At 38.4% G+C, this 16859-nt stretch overlaps 1 protein-coding gene and 1 pseudogene across 10 annotated transcripts in view; one reads left to right on the forward strand and one right to left on the reverse strand.

The window, feature by feature from the left end:
- KLHL32 (kelch like family member 32) overlaps positions 1–16859 on the reverse strand; it is a 229167-nt gene that overhangs the window by 56225 nt on the left and 156083 nt on the right. The window lies entirely within an intron of this gene.
- On the forward strand, positions 4351–4458 carry LOC118905542 (annotated as a pseudogene).

The following is a 16859-nucleotide window of genomic DNA, read 5'->3' on the forward strand; positions in this document are numbered from 1 at the left end:
GTATGTCTAACTTCTCACATTTTTCATATAATTTTCACACATTTATTATTTATAAATATTTTCAGACTACACAAGTCATTCATACTTGTTGGGTTTATCTTTTCTCCAGATCAAAGGTAAATAGAATTTACAATTCTGCCAACTTTGAACCAATCTCACCTGGATATAGTATTATTTACAGATTTAAATCCAGTGCTTCTCAAACCTAACATGCGCATGAATTACCTGGTGTTTCTGGGCAAAATGCAGATTTTGATTCAATAGGGAGGAGGAGGAGGAGGGTTGCAAGTCTGCATTTCTAACAATCTCCCAGGCGATGCATATGCTGCTAGCCCATGGACCACGTTTTGAGTAGGAAGGTTGTAGACAGATTCCCATTTATGAGACTGTAAATTGCTGCTTTATAAGAGTAAACTAAGTCTGTTGTTTCAAATTTTAAAAGGCTTAAATTAAATGAAGTGTAAGTAGGATGCTTTAGTAAAGATATAGGGCATGTGTAGCTAATACCATAGGTAAGATAGCGTATTTCCTTTGTAGAAAGATATGGGTAAGCTCTCACTATGGTAAGACAGCATATTTTGAGACCTTGGTTCTATAAATCAACGGCTGATCCTGATAGCATAAAAGTAAGTCATATAAAAACTGTGCAGTTTTGCTTTTGCAATAATACATAAACAAAAGTAAAAGTGTTACTGTACTCAGTTTTTACTTTGGTGAAAATATAAAAGAGAAAAATCACTGAAATCATGGATAACTCTTACTTATCCAAATAATGGAAGAAATGTCAAAGAAAATCCAAAACAATGGGCTACCTCAAAAACACTTCTACACCGTGAACCTCACCAGAGCACTATCCATTGCCATGCTGAATTAAGGGCAAGGTGGTAGAGGCAACCCTGGAGCCCATTTTAAGAGGTTTAGAAACTACAGTAAACAGAAGGCTGATTCATCATCAGGGCATCATGGAACACAAAGACCACAGCTAGCTTTGTAGTGTATTTTGTGGCTTAATGTTTGAAAATGTTTATTCTGGGAACTTTTGGCTTTTAATGATACTACACTTAGAAAGCATAACCCAGGGAAGGCTAAAATCCTATTCTATCTTACTTATTCTGGCACACTGACATCCCCATCACCCTAAACTCTAGAATATTTTAATTGGGTGGGGGGGAATGGAGCATATAGTGAAAGTTTTATCTCAGACTCTTAAGGTGACAAAGCCAGCAACAGTGGAAAAGAATTCAAGGATTCAGTTTGGGGGGGACAGATCAAAGAGTACTTAGGAAACAGGGCAATTAGGCAAGATGTTTCCTAAACCATCTGAAACACAGGGACTGTCATCTCCAAAGACTATAGGAGATCTCCCAAGCACCCTACCTAACCCAATCTAGTACACCTTACCCTGATGGAGAATTGTTCCTTCCTAAAAGGAGCATTGGCTACAGCTTATTCCAACGTCAACTCATCTTATCCTCAGATTCTTGATAAGAACAGTGTCTGGCACGTAGTGTGTTAAACATAATTGTTGAATAATGGAAAATCCTTTATAACTATTCTTAGGCTATTTGTCATATTTCTCTTGAACCAACAACATCAGTTCCTTAATATATTTATCTATCTATCACAGTCTTCAATTTCCTATTTTATTATCTCATCTTTGTGGCTTTCCTATAAAGCCCTTATAAGCTCACAAAACTCCCCACGGCAGCATGCAATGTACTGGACTTACTTATATAAGGCACTTGTTTTACTCCCTCCATAACTGGTGCTGGTCACCTCTATTTGACATTCTTGGCAATGCAATGAACATCGTAATCTGTTAATCCCTCAAATATAAAGTATTAGGGCAAGAAGAAATTTTAGAGTACTTTTGGTTCAAGCTTCTCAATTTTACTAGTAGAAATTAAATCCAGACAAGCTATTTGACTTACTGCAAGTCATGCAGCTGATTAATGGAAAAGCTGGAACCAGAAATCCAGTTTTTAAGTTATATAATGTGTTCTTCTATTATATCATATCATCATTATTTTTCCATCAATAATTATTTTAAGGTAGAATACAGGCACTCAAAACCAAATGCACTCAAAACCAAACTTAATGTCCATATTGTCTAAATTAGAAAAATAAAGTCTGTTTTTTAAACATGTATACTTTGCTTCTAGATAGGTGACAATATTTTTCAATGAGTCTCATTTATGGATTACTTTTGCATAAAACCCATGCATTTAATTGTATGGATTAAAGAGTTTGTAAGTAAAGAATAAGTCTTTAGGGGAAAGGGCATCCTTTGAGTATTGAATTATTGTTTCACTTTTTATGAGAATATGTATTTTAACTCTAGGTCATTCCTTGTTAACTAAACCTGGCTCAAAAATATATGGAAAATAATCCCTTCCTTTTAGTGTTCTCAGTGTATCCCCACTGATTGCTATTCTGTGAATAGAATATATAATATATAATACTAAATATAAAAGCATATAATTTTAAATTATGCAAAATTTTCTCTAATTCAATTAAAATATATAATCTATTCATATGTATTTCAGAAATATGTCAATTATATGAACGAATGTTACATTCCTAATATTATAAGCCGTCAAGTTATGATCCAAATTCCTTTACTGTTCTCGCTCAAACACACCCAGATAGAAGCTGCTGTTTTAAAATCTACCTCTGCTTATATATGTCCATACATATGTGTACTACCCAACGTGACCCCAAAGCAATGCCAAAACAATAAGAAATTTTACACGCACATATTTCCTGGAAAATATATGAATTATGAAGTCATCTCAAATCCAAGAATACACATTAATGCACTCTTCCATAAAACTGCCTTTATATCTTGCAAACATGTATTAAAAATGCCCTTTACAAAAGCAGTTCTCATCAGATGAGTGATCAAATGTCTTTAACTAACGCTGACAAAAGATAAAGCTCTTACAACATTGTTGAAAAGCAGTAGCTATTTCTTTCTCTTGGTTCACAAGAATTCGTTTTCACTGAAGAGGATATTCTCATCACAGAATTCCTCAGCCAGAGCTGAATAAGCAAGAACTGGTATTTTTGCCCACAGTCTGATTCTGCCCCCTTGGCCCGGGGCAGCTATAATTATTCTCCTATTTTAAAACCTGGTTGCAGACAGCTTTGCTGAAGGGGCAAACTGAGCCCCGCCTTTTGCAGGAGCCCATGCTGTGAAGGCACAAGTGTCTATATCCTTGCCAGTCCTGTCATCCCACTGAGATAAGCCAGGGCACCAGTCTCCACTCAGTGCCCAAAAGGCAGCACAAATTCCACAGTTCTGCAAATTCAGAAAGGAACAAAGGAAGGGCACAGGAACAAATCAGCAACCACCTGGCATTCCAGAAGCTCCTGAAGCTGATGTTAAAGAGCACTTGGGCAGCAAGGAGTGGGGAGCCATAAGAGAATGCTTTAATAGAATGAATGACAATGCACAGACAGAATTTTTCCTTTCCAAACAGAGGATCAAGGATGCTCACCATCTTCTAATCCATGTCCTCAAAGGGAAGTTGCACTGACTATTATATATTTCATTCAAGTACACTATCTCGTATATTATTTTATAATGCCTTAAATTCAAATAAACGTAAACATAAAACTTTAGCAAGATACCCTTTTAATATTATAAAGTTTCTTTAGATGGTAAATGTGGAAAGTTTCCCTCCTGTATGTGAACAGGTGTTGAGACTTGCCATGTTAAACTACTGATACATAGAATCTCATTTCTTTAACGTGAGTCATGTTAAAGCTCTAAATAGTGACATATTAAACCAGAATAATGACTGACATAGAAAGTTCGTATTAATAAAAAGTGCACAAAATTTTACAGCCCTATTCTCTTCTTTGAGACCAAATGAAAGATTTCTGTTCAAAAAGGCAACATTCATATCTAAAGACACCAGAAACTAGGAACATAAGATCAGGGTATGTTGCTCTACCAGAACAGTGAAAATGGTACCATGGAGGAATATTAAAAATTATAACAGTGCTCACTTGAGTGCTGTAATTAAAACTGTGTCAACATTTTGCTTGTAAAACAGATTTTTCAAGGGAGGTTGTACATTAACCATTATAGCTGACTACAAACTTATATAAGACACATAGGCTATTTTTTCCTCTAACAAATATATTTCAATAGAATCAAATCTGATGCGGTCCCAGGTTCATATACTGTCAGAAAAAAAGACCTGACAGATTTTAAAAAGAATATTCAGCTTAGTAGATATGATAATAACACATATTCTTTCATTGTTCATTTAAAACTTTATGAAGCTGGAAGACTGACAAATGCTCTTATTTTCACCTTTAGCAAAAAATTTGTGCTTGATAATACTCTGGTTTCTCTTCAGATTGTATAAATCTTTTGCCTTTTACTAAAGATTTCCGTGGAAAAGAACAGTTGTGAGGGTTTTTTTTAGGGGTTTAAAAAAAAAAAAAAAAACATGATGTATACAACTTACCCTCAAATGGCTCAGGAAAAAAAAAGCACACATGTGCGTGCACGCTCTCTCTCTCTCTCTCTCTCTCTCTGTTTAGATATCTATCTATTCTCCTACTGCATATATCTACAGATATTTATAGATAGATAGATATCTAGAGAGTGAGACAGAGACAGAGAACATATGATAAAGCAAACGAAGTAATTTGCTTAAGAAATGAGCAAATCATACGGGTGTTCTTTACTGTTCTTATTCTTGCAACTTTTCTATAAGTTTGAAATTATTTTTAAATAGAAAATTGAAAGAACAAAAAAAGTGCTGATAACCATCTTTAATACATATTTTTTTTCAAAAAAATACATACTGCCAAGCATCAAAAGCAAGAGCCCTTGCAACCAAGGATGTCTCTTTCCCGTAGACAGCGATAAACACATAGCGATAAACACATAGGAAACACAAGGAAACCTGCCCTGAGGCATGCCACATTTAAGTTCCAGGTATTTGTGAGGGCAAATGCAAGTGACCTGAGTTGGTTCAGTCGTATAACACAAGGCGATCTTTTAAAAGGTAAATTGTGTATCAAGATGAAGAGAAAACAAAGATAGGAAAAGAGATGAGGTTAGTATACTGTCATGTCTTTTCCACCTCGAGAATTGGCCACCAATTTGAGCTGATCTTTGAAAAGTCAATACAAAGAACAGCAAGAGTATGTAGTCGACACTGGACCAGTCATTTGGCTTCTCATCTGTAAAACGAGTGAGTTGATGAGAGAGTCTCTTTTATCTCTAGGATGTATGTCACTTACAGATCCACCAAAAAGTAATATTTTAAAGTAGAATCCTCATATACACACTACTATATATAAAATAGATAACCAACAAGGACCTACTGTATAGCATAGGGAACTATACTCAATATTTTGTAATAACGTGTAAGGAAAAAGAATCTGAAAAAGAATATATACATATATATGTATGTATGTATAACTGAATCACTTTGCTGTACACCTGAAACTAACACAACATTGTAAATCAACTATACCTAAAAAAAAAATAATAAAATTTTTAAATTAAAAGTTTGAAAACTTAAAAAAAAAAAAACCATAAAGTAGAATCCTCCAACATTCCTACAGGTGGGAGAGACAATAAAAATTAATCACTGTGTCTAGTATCCAAGTCACAGATTTCTATAGCACAAATAGCTTTTATAAATCTCTTTTCAGAAAAACAAAGTGATGGTTTTTTTGTCTGTAATTCTGAACTCAACAGAAATATACAAGTGTGTGGCATGTGAAAGTGCATGTGTACACAGGTTCACATAAGAATAAAATAATCTCAGCCAAAGAACACACATTTCAAGTTTGTAAGTGACTGCTTCAAGGTACTATTTATTTAAAATCCCAGAACGTGATTTTATTTAGAAATGAAAATATTTAGTAAACTATTCACATGAAATTTTACCTCAAGACAGTCTTTAAATACACCACCCCCATATCTGGAATATACAAAGCTTTTTATATAGGAAGAATGTCCAACAGGACAAGAAAAACAATCAACGTCACCTATGCCAAAGATGCTGCAGGGAAAATGGAACCTATTCCTGGTCTCCTCACACTTGAGCAAAATACAGGAACAATTAGAAATAGCTTCCTATAATTGCCTCCAATGGTCTCTGAACCAAAAGATAATACTCATTCATCTAATCATTGATAGCATCAGAGTATCATTTGAGGCTAGACTGATGGGTGAGACTTCTAAGTAAGATATTAGTGATGCATATTTATATATGACGATCTTCTGGGTATAAAAGGTAATGCGGTCAGTGAGATATTAAGCTTATATTGTCAGAACAACACAGGAAAATCAGAGAAAACCAATTTGGTCAATAGAAGAAAACCCTGCTGTATCCCACTGGCAACAGGGCGTAGAAGTGACCCTAGCTGGGTCACACCACTTCACGTTATTTTCCAGCTACTGCATGCATTGAGGATGCATTATCAGGGTGAAGTCAACTGAAAGGACAGGGAAATCCTGATGCTCTTTTCTACCGCTAATTGGTACATGCCCATAGAGGTGCATATGACACAATGAAAAGGAGACAAGACTTGATGTCAAAAGACCTGTTTCTGTAACTTAACACATTTGAGCATTTATGAAAAACACAAATATACTGAGGCTCAGTTTCATCACCTGTAAAACAAAGATGATGTTGTTTACATCATAGGGTCTACATAGGATTGAATGAGATAACATGTGAAAGTGCTTGGTAAACTATGACATTTAGACAATAAACAGAATTAATATGATGGCAATGCACCACCAAGAGATGGAGCTAATCCTCAACTCAATTATCCTTCTGAATTCATGATAAAGCCAGCACAGACAATTCTTATACAACACAATATTGTGTGATATTGACACAAATTTTGAGAGATCTCTGTAGTTGATAAGGAATTTGCTACACAGTATTAAATACTTCACATGCTATAAACTGATAATAAAAGCATGGCAGATAATCTGTTGCAGATTACAAACTAGCCCTTATGATAAGCCTATTTCCACACCAATGAATTCAGTATTCTAACCCAGTTATTAAAGGTATGTGGCCTTGTTAAACCCCAGTCACAGAAACATGAATGAATGAAAAGAGAGACACAGACATAAACCTACTTGTCTCTGCATAACACTCAGTATATATTCACTTTCTTTACTTGGCTTGAGTGTCCCATTAAAAATATTTGAATTCATGTCCATCAGTTCCTTCAAATCTCAACTCAGTTAACTTAGTGGCAAGGAAAAATATATATAAACTAAGCTATCTGGCTTGAGAAAACTAAAATAACGATTGATTGAGTTGATTACTTTCTTCCTGTTTTGTTGCTCTGGGGTAAATGATATAATCATGAATCTTTTCTTTTAGTTTTTTCATTCATCCACTCCTCAATTTCTTATTGAGTGCCCAATATCTGTCAGGAACTTACTTGGTGAGAAAGAAGATCCTCATTGGTACACATATATACAGTCTTACTTGCCATTCACTTTCAAGCTCTGTTAATACCATGAAGCTCAAGCCTTACTCTTAACCTCAAGTGTCTTAACATATCCCTGTAAAATATACTCAGGGAGTATGAAATTAGGGGAAGAAAAATCCTACAAGTTTGGAAGATTCAGTCTATTGTAGGCAGATTTTCAGACACAAGCAAAAACCACCTTTTTATGTTTCCATTTCCCTCATGGGTGTTTTAAATATTGCTGGTACATTTTTAAACTTTATAGTTTTTTTAAAAAGCTGTTTAATTTGTAAGCATGCCCTGGAGCATCCTGGGGGCATCAAGCCTTTGAATATTTCTTTATAAACTGATTCAATAATAATGAACCAATTACAGGTTCACTGGCACATACACTCCCCACCTGAAATGAAACCTTTAATGACCAAAAGGAGCTCACAGGCTCAAGCAGCTGCCCCAGGTCACAGATACAGAGACAGTCAAATCCCTCAAACAAGTGGTACTGTGATGAATTTAGATGTTCAGGAAGTACCTATGCTGCATTTCAGGGTTAATGTTGGCAGCCTTCAAGTAAAAAGAAAAGAATCCTCAAAGGTCACTTTCAACGTTAATTTAGAGCTACAGAGTACAGTGATTGGAGTGGGGAACCCAGTACCTGAAGCCCATGACTAAACACGGTCAGGGGCCAGACACTACTATCAAGGGGATGGAGCTGGTGGGCTGCGGTGCCAGGGCCTACACCCTCAGTGAGTTGCAAAGAACACACATAAATGCCATGCCGACCACTGACCTCCTTCACTATGTGAATTTCACCCTGCCTACTGATGCCTGAAAAGAATACTTCACACTGCGTTCTCCAACTTCATTTCATCACCCTATAAATAAGTGGGGAACGCTGAATCCTCTATTCGCACCTTGAAGCACCTTTGAGTATAATATACAAGTGATATTTCTGTCAAAGAAGATACATTTTTTTTAGCACAACGATGACATATTTTTGAGTGGGGGAAGTGGCTTAGAGAGCCAATTTATAATAGTCGTGTACGGAAAATGGGTATGTGGGCAGACAGGCCCAGTGCAGGAGAACCAGTGGCTTGACAATCTCAGAAGACCTGTGAGCGGGGAAGGGGCTGCAATGGGGGAGGGAAGGAGTACTGGAAGGTAGTAGCCGTTCCAAAGGCTGTCCGGTGAGGAGGAGCGTGTCTCAGTCCCAGGGCCAGGCACCCAGAAGGAAATCTGTGGGAATTATGAGAAATCACAGATCCAAGACATCTTCATAAGGTTAGGAGGAACAATGTGTTGGAACCTTGAAGGCGGAGACAGAAGGGTTGAAGAGGAAAGAGAAACTGGGTCCAATGACTGCCAGCCCTGCGAGCAGAGGAAATGCCAGCCCAGGCCGGGAGATGAGGTGTGAGACACTCTGAGGACCCTCTGAAGGGGGACATCACTGCTGAGGGGATGCAGTTTCAGTGAACGGAGTCAGCGTGAGAGCACAGTTCTGGGAATGTGGTGGAGAGCTTATGAGGACATAAGGGAAAGTCCTTGGTTTTTGGATATCAGTTTTCCACAACAGGTAAAGGGTTCAACAGGTTGGGGGAAGGCAGAAACCCAGTCAGGCTTGGACAAAAAACAGTTTGAAAGAATGAATTATACTTCAAGAAGAAATTTTTTTCGTAAGTCTCATTAATTTGTAAACAAACATAGTGAATCTAAACATAAAATATAGATACCACTGTGACAAGTCACACTATTTTTTAAATACCGAAAAAAATCTCTCTTGATTGACATTTCACCCCTGTTTAACTTTTTACTCCCCATTGCTGGAATAAAAACAAGACATAACTAATCAGTAACTTTACTAAGCATCCCTGAGGGTGATTTTATGCATGCTATCCAGAGAGCTAAACAAAAATCATCATTTGTGGTCTAGTGCAGTGAAGAATCTGGTGAGACTACACATATATATGCACAATCCTATTCGCATATCTTTTAAAATATTTTAAACAGCACTGTTGCTTAAATAAGGGCTGCATTAAAACAGTAACTGGATTCAATGACAATTCATTTTTTGAGCCTCTTCACGTGAGACTGAATTATCGCTTAATGACTCTCTTTACCATTCAAAAACGAATAGCTTTTTTTTTTTTAAAGCAAGAAATAAATAGTGTGAAAATAGAACACTTGAAATAAAATTATAATCATTATGATGCTGTCACTTTAACATCTATAGACTTAATTGTTTTACAATTGACATGTGAGAAAAAACGTCCAAGGCTAGGTGGAAATATGCTGCTGAATGTTCACTGGGGGAAAAAAACCTGAAGACAACACAAATGAAAAAGCAGAACAATGATTCTGGCTCTTAGGTGCCTAATCTAGGAGACCACTATGCACAGCTTGGAGACAGAATTAAAGGTTTCCTTTATTTCTTCTTTTCCTTTATTTTTATTTTTAAAAGGTATGCATAAAAGAAGATTGTAATGAGCTACACATTGTAAAGACCAGCACTATTAGGTGTCTGCATCTTTTTTACCCTATGCTTCAAAAAGCAACAAGATTAGGCGCTGGGATTATACAAATTGAAATTTGCAACTTTTAATAACCTTCGTACTCCTGCAGACAAATATCTGTCTCCCTGGCTCAACCCCTCCCCCATGCTTCCCAAGAAGGGAAAAGGAGTCAGATGTTGCCCTTGGAAACAAGAATTCATCAAACTATTCCGAGACATGCTGCTGAGAGAAACATAAGGAGAATGGAGCCTTCAGTTCCATATATGCGCCCATTTTGAATTTACTAGCTTTGCTGGTTGGTGTAAGAAACAGGGCAGAACAACTGCGGGAGCTGCGGCATTAGCAAACTGGCCAGAGTATCCCTGTCGTTTATACTTCCCCACTGCACAACCGGGATGGAAACATTTGCTCTATTGGAAGGCAGTGATAAGGATGGATTTTTAAAGTTTCCATTTTTAAGTGAAAATGAAAGAAAAATGCTCTTCTAGATGTGTTGTGCCTTTGAGCTCCATTTGAAAAAAGAAAAAAAAAAAAAAAAGGCAGAGAAAGCTGCTGTGAAGGTCACCGAGTGAAAGAACTTCCTCAGGGCACAGAATAAATTAAATCCCAAGGAAAAAATAAAATGTGATTTCCAGAGTGTGAGGCACAAACTCCAAATGACAATGATTGACAGCCAAACTATATCCGTGCAATATCCAAGACTGCACGTTCTCATTTACCTCAGTGTAGCCAGCAAGCGCCCATTAAACATCCGTCTGATGCCCAAATTAACCTTCTTGGCAAACTGAAAGAGGCACAAACTATCATAATCAACCTTTCATTATCACAGCAGCCTCTAGTTAAAGGGTCAGAATAATTGTGCCATCAGAGCCTTGATTGTTTTCAATCAACAGACGGCTGGAGTGACAGCTCGGTGATGGAGGGGTCTGATGAAACCGCACCAGGCCTAATCAGAGCAGATGAAAGGAAGGCATGATTGGTGCAAATGCACAGTCGTGCCTCTCCTTTTCATTTACGATCTGAAATTACTCTTAAATTTGTGGGGCTTTTTTCCCCTCCCTTATGAGTACCACTGAAAGAATGTTTGACTTATTATGAGTTCTGACGGTGCAGAGTTATAAAACACAGGTAGGGTTATCAGCTGAGGCTTCAAGTGGGTCTTCAGCATAATTCTAAGCAATTCACTCTTGAAAAGCACAAAATGACTAAAAAGGCTTCCAATGACCTAACCTCTCAGTGCTGTTTGATTAACAGACCCATTTATTCCGCTGGCATTCTAAATGATGAGAAGATAAAACCGAGGGCAGAAATACCCTGTAAATGTGTTCTCTCAACCCCTCTGCTCTGCTTACTTCAGTACTAGTTCCTCTGCCCCAAATCCTTACTGTTCTCGAAGAACACCCCATTAAGACCTCAAAGGAGCTCATCCATCAGAGGGTATGGATCAAATAAGGGTGGTTTTGAGTTAAGAACATGAAGCTATACTGGAAACCACAGGGGCAGGAGAGACTGGAACCCCCCCAACCCTATGCTGATATCAAGAAGAATATTCTGGGAAAAGGAATAAAAATTTCTGTGCTAGGCCAGGCTAAATTTGGCATAAAAGGGATTTGGAGAAAATTAAGACAATATACAGCTGCATTCATAGAGCAACAATCCAGACTACAGACATTAATATCTTTAAAAAATTTATCATGAACGAAATATACACTTGGAGTAGCAAAAATAAGTTCCTAACTTCTATTTTCTTCCTTAATCTTGGGATCGACCAGCCAATAATGAGAGTAATTATGATTCAGGTCAGTGTTGCAAAACAAAGGAAAGTTTTTTAGCTGCAAAAATTAATATGCATGCAACCTGTGGTGTGCGTGTGTGTGTGTGTATGTGTGTGTGTGTGTCTACCTGCAAGCGTGTGTATGGTGTGAACCCCACCTGTATATGTGTAAGAGACAGCGGACAGGGTAGTTTTTAACCTCTCTACTCAAAATTGTTACATAAAACTTAGGCCATTTTATTTGCTAGATTGTGAGTTGGAACGATACGATAAGGGTACATAATTAACAAAGTAAAAAGAATTATTAAAAACAGCCTGGAATTTTCCATGCAATATTTAGCAAAATTTGTCCCCTCATAGCTAGACCTCATTTTATGGGTTAATTGCTCACAGCAAAAGTATTGAGAATGCACAAAATTCCCATAGTTCTACTTACATGTAAATATACCTCAAGCAGGATATTACTAAATCTGTCATATGACTTTCTGTAGCATTTCAAAGTTTTCATTTTGACTGTTTTTATAGGAGACAATTCTCAAAGGAAGATATCCGGCACATGGTTAAAACACAAGTATTTCCAAATCCATCCTTGTTCTCCCACCAATTCCTTAAGCACCCCATCCTTCAGTAGTCACCTTACTTCTCATGTGCACACAGGCGCCTCCAGTAAGCTTTATCAATGACCGGGCTCTGTCATCTCCTGAGGGCTTCGTTCTTCTCCCAGAGTGGCACTGGCTTTTAAGGCACAACTTCCTTCTGCCCGGAAGGTAGTTTGTATATTGGTCAAATAGGAGTGGCTTTGGGATACTGACAGCACATGGGATTTAAAAGATTTCCTAGCTGGTTCACAGAACAGGACGATGAAAAGCAGGCCGACCTGGGTCAGTACCTGTTCTAACCTCTCGAATCCAAGAGGTGTGGAATTCATCATTCGAAAGCACTACACAGCCCCTCTACATGGCCTAAGTCGTACAAGAGATGAAAAGAGCAGAAAGATTCTTCAGGGGACCTGGCAACCTGACAAATCAACCCCTTTGTTTACTTTATTATTTACTCTTTCTATTGGGCTTCACTCCAGAGTATACAGTCCCAGCAGTGGGCAGAATAAGAAATCACTTACAGCCCTCGGCAGGTTCAATGTCATTCTCACAGCCGAACAGAGGGACGCCTAAAGTCTATCTGTCTCTTAACTAAGCATCGTCCTTTCTGGCTGGAGAAGTCTAGTTTTACTTTCAGCTGTGAGTAATTTTCCATTGTGATTGGCTGACCTAGAGTCAATTTAGTATAATTTATGCCAAATTACATTGTAATTCACCTAGAATTACAAATTAAAAGCTATATTAAGAGCAAATGAATTAATCAAATTAATGATATTATGCTCACTTGTTTTAAAGTGTTAATAAGACAGGTCCTCCTAAAACGTTTAAACTTCAGCGCACCATCCATCACTACTTCAATTACCTGATTTCCTTGTGTGGCCAGAGGAGGTGGCATGTGGGCATTTCTCATCAACAAGAACACACACAAAGAAGATAAGTGCATTCAGCTGGCCCGGCTCTTTTTAGCTTCTGTTCTTGAAGCATAAGTAATATCTGTTCCACTTACTGGAACTGACTTGAAATACTTCCTATCGGGACTTCCCTGGTGGTCCAGTGGTTCACCTGCCAATGCAGGGGACACAGTTTCGAGCCCTGGTCCGGGAAGATCCCACATGCCGCAGAGCAACTAAGCCCATGCACCACAACTACTGAGCCTGCGCTCTAGAGCCCGCAAGCCACAACTACTGAGCCCGCATGCCACAACTACTGAAGCCCACGCTCCTAGAGCCCATGCTCCGCAACAAGAGAAGCCACCGCAGTGAGAAGCCTGCACATCGCAACTAGAGAAAGCCCATGCACAGCAACGAAGACCCAACGCAGCCAAAAATAAAGAAATAAATAATAAAAATAAATTAATTATAAAAGAAAAAAATTTTTAAATACTTCCTATAGACACAGGGGAACAATGCAAAAACCTGTGCTATTTATCTTTAGAACCCATCAAATATTTTTTTTTCCTAAGAGAATTTTTCTTCCTGGTTATGTTTTGTCTACCAGAATATTGAAATCTGTTTTCATCCCTCCAGTGTGGCATCTCAAGTAACAAAGCAGTAGTCAGATTAAGGAGGAGAACCTCACCACAGAGAATGCATTACTCTGTATTGTGGACACAAAAGAAGTCTAAGAATTATCTTTATCTCTGAAGGCAGCCCACAATTACTGTCTTAGAATGGCCACCTTTCCCCTCCAGGTGTGTTGAGTTGAGAGATGTTCTTCCTTGTTTTCACTTGTAGCAGAAGTCCTGGAGGCAGGAGTGGGAGAAGCAGGGTGTAAGGATGTCAGTATTCAACAATTAATGCCAAGGCTTCCCCAGACATCTCTTTGGAATATAAACAAGTCTAGAGCCTCCAGGTCACTCCACAGCTAAATTTAGATCCTCTCCTCTAGAATGCCCAGAACAGGTGGATCTCCATGGTCTGACATGGCCAACTGGCATGAACACCGTGGCCAGTGAGCACTCAACTGGCTTGATAAGGATTCCTATAGAAATAGTTTGGCGATGCAGGACATGGGGCACAGGCTCACTTCTATTGGAAAGAGGCTAACATTTATCAATACTAATGAATTAATATTTTTCTCCCTTTCTCTTAAACCCCATATCTAGGCCATCACCCAGCTGTCAATTTCTACTGCATAAATTTCTCAATTTCAATATTCAGGTATAAAATGAAGATATCATGATTAATCATTTCCATTTGTTCCATCCACACTCTAACAACAGTCTGCAGACTTCCCACCACGCAGTCTGTAGGGCTGCAGCAGAAATAACCACGCTCTAGGTTCTTCTTCACACTGATCTAAATCTCTTGATCGGATTTTTAAGTGATCCTCCCTTATGGGCCTTCTCTTCCTGCTTTACACTTTATCACTTTATACCCTGAAGGAATGAAAGGCGGTTCCCTACCTCTGCCAGAATTCGCCATTCACTCCTTCTCAACAAACCATCTAGAGCCTCAATTTTCCAGGCTCTGATAAAGAAAGACCCTCAGCGACACTTTCTTGTATGACTTTTATTAGAGTCATTTTTGCAACTTCCCAGAGCTGCACAACAGGTGAAAGTGAAATAATTTATTAGGAAACGTATACTGCTGGCTCACTCATTACAGAGTAATATGACCACTTTGACTTTTGAGAAGATGTATCAGGTACTTTGAGTTTCTGTTTTCTTAGAGATTTGGAGTATTTGAAGAGAATACAGTGAGACCCACATTGAAACCGTACTGTGAAGGGAGTCAACCATTTATCCTCTGTGAGTTTCCATTTCCTCACTTGTTAAAATCTGGGTAATACTTGCCTTTTCAACCTTAACGAGGCTGATGAGAGACTTGAATGAGATTATGTGTGCAAAAATGCTTAAAAAGTATAAAGCTCTCCAAGGATTGTAAAAATTATCATTGCTGCTATTATTATTGATGAACTTCTGTGCCTAGCCTCGAGGTTTCTACCTCATGTTTAGCATACAGTTGGGTTTTATTTTTAAATCCCTGATAACCCAGGTAGCAGCAATATTACTGCTGGCTACCAATACATAAGTAATATTTTCCAGTCATCTTTTTCCTTCTCACAGTAGCAACAACAAAAATATCAGTCTGGAAACAACATGAATCACAATGAAAATTAGAAGCAGAGAACATAAATATGTTATATCTCATAAATCACCTTGTTGTTCTGTTGTGCTCATTTAAAAAAAAAAAAAGGAAGGAAAAAGAGCTATTAACTCATGGGAACAGCAGCACATAAATACAAGTCAGGTCTCCTGTAATTTCCAATAATCACTGCCCCTCACAGCTACTTGACAACACACAGCTCTAGCGCTGAGAATCAGCTGGAGCAAAGTCCCTCTGAAATAAATGGGTCATGTGTCCCGCAAAGGCACACGATCCAGACAAACAACAGCAGGGCCACTAGTCAAGCTCCTCGGGGATGAGTCCTCCCAGAGGAATCAGCTGCATGTAGATCAGGACGAATGACTAAATATACACTCTGGCAGCTTCGAGCACCAAGCCCTGAAATAGCAGAAGCGCTCAGTGTCTAGCTGGGGGTCCTCCAAGGATCAAACATCCTCCAGGCACAGCACTATTTGGGATGTGAACAAACCACTATTTATTCTCTTCACTAACATTTAGTAAAAAGGAAATGGAGATATCCTCATCACATTTGTAGAAAAGACTGTAGCTACCTGGGAGGAACTGCCAGAAGTTTCAGGAAGAAAATTGAGAAGTGGTACACATTTAATTACTTTAAGGAATGGTAAGTAAAAAAATAAAACGAGATATCATGAAGAAGCCCAGAAAGTGCCTCTCCAAAAAAAAATTTTAAAAAATAGTAATGAGACATGCATATATGAAATTAAACTGAGGAAGGGTGCAGATATGATGAAAGATTGCAATTTGGGCGGGGGGATGAGGGAATGAGAGTTCTCAGGTCACAGTATTTTATTCCATTTCTAGTTACCAAGGTCCTAGTGTTAAGAATGAGGACACCACTTAGCGGAATTTTTTGGTTAAATGGTCACCCGCAGTTTGATTTCTTTGAGGCTTGGACTGTACTACAGGGATGGACAAAGGTTTGCAAAGCTGTTTAGAGGGCACATACAATGAACAAGAATTACCAATGAAACGAGCACTGAAGAAAAGGCAAAGGGACACTGGGTGGTGTTGAAATGTCCAAACAAAAGGATTTCATTTTCCAATCCACCCATATCATTTCAACACGGCCAAAATTAGCACAGAAATCACTACAGGTCGGTCCCCACTGGGAAGGAATCGGGCGCGGGGGGAAAGAATAGCAAGTGGAAAGTTCCACATCAGACTCTGTGAGATCCATGAAAGCAGGGCCACATGGGACCTTTCTGCAACCGACTGCCCAGAACCCATCACGCAGCAGCAGCAGTGGTGCTTGAGAGCATGCGATTGGGTGGAGTAGACACTCGGTGACTCTTTAAAATGAACGAAAGATTGAATTAAGCACATGGAGCAGAGAGTCAGAGTTAGCAACGTGACACAGGCA

This window comes from Balaenoptera musculus, chromosome 12 (genome assembly GCF_009873245.2).
Source record: "Balaenoptera musculus isolate JJ_BM4_2016_0621 chromosome 12, mBalMus1.pri.v3, whole genome shotgun sequence".
NCBI lineage: Eukaryota > Metazoa > Chordata > Mammalia > Artiodactyla > Balaenopteridae > Balaenoptera > Balaenoptera musculus.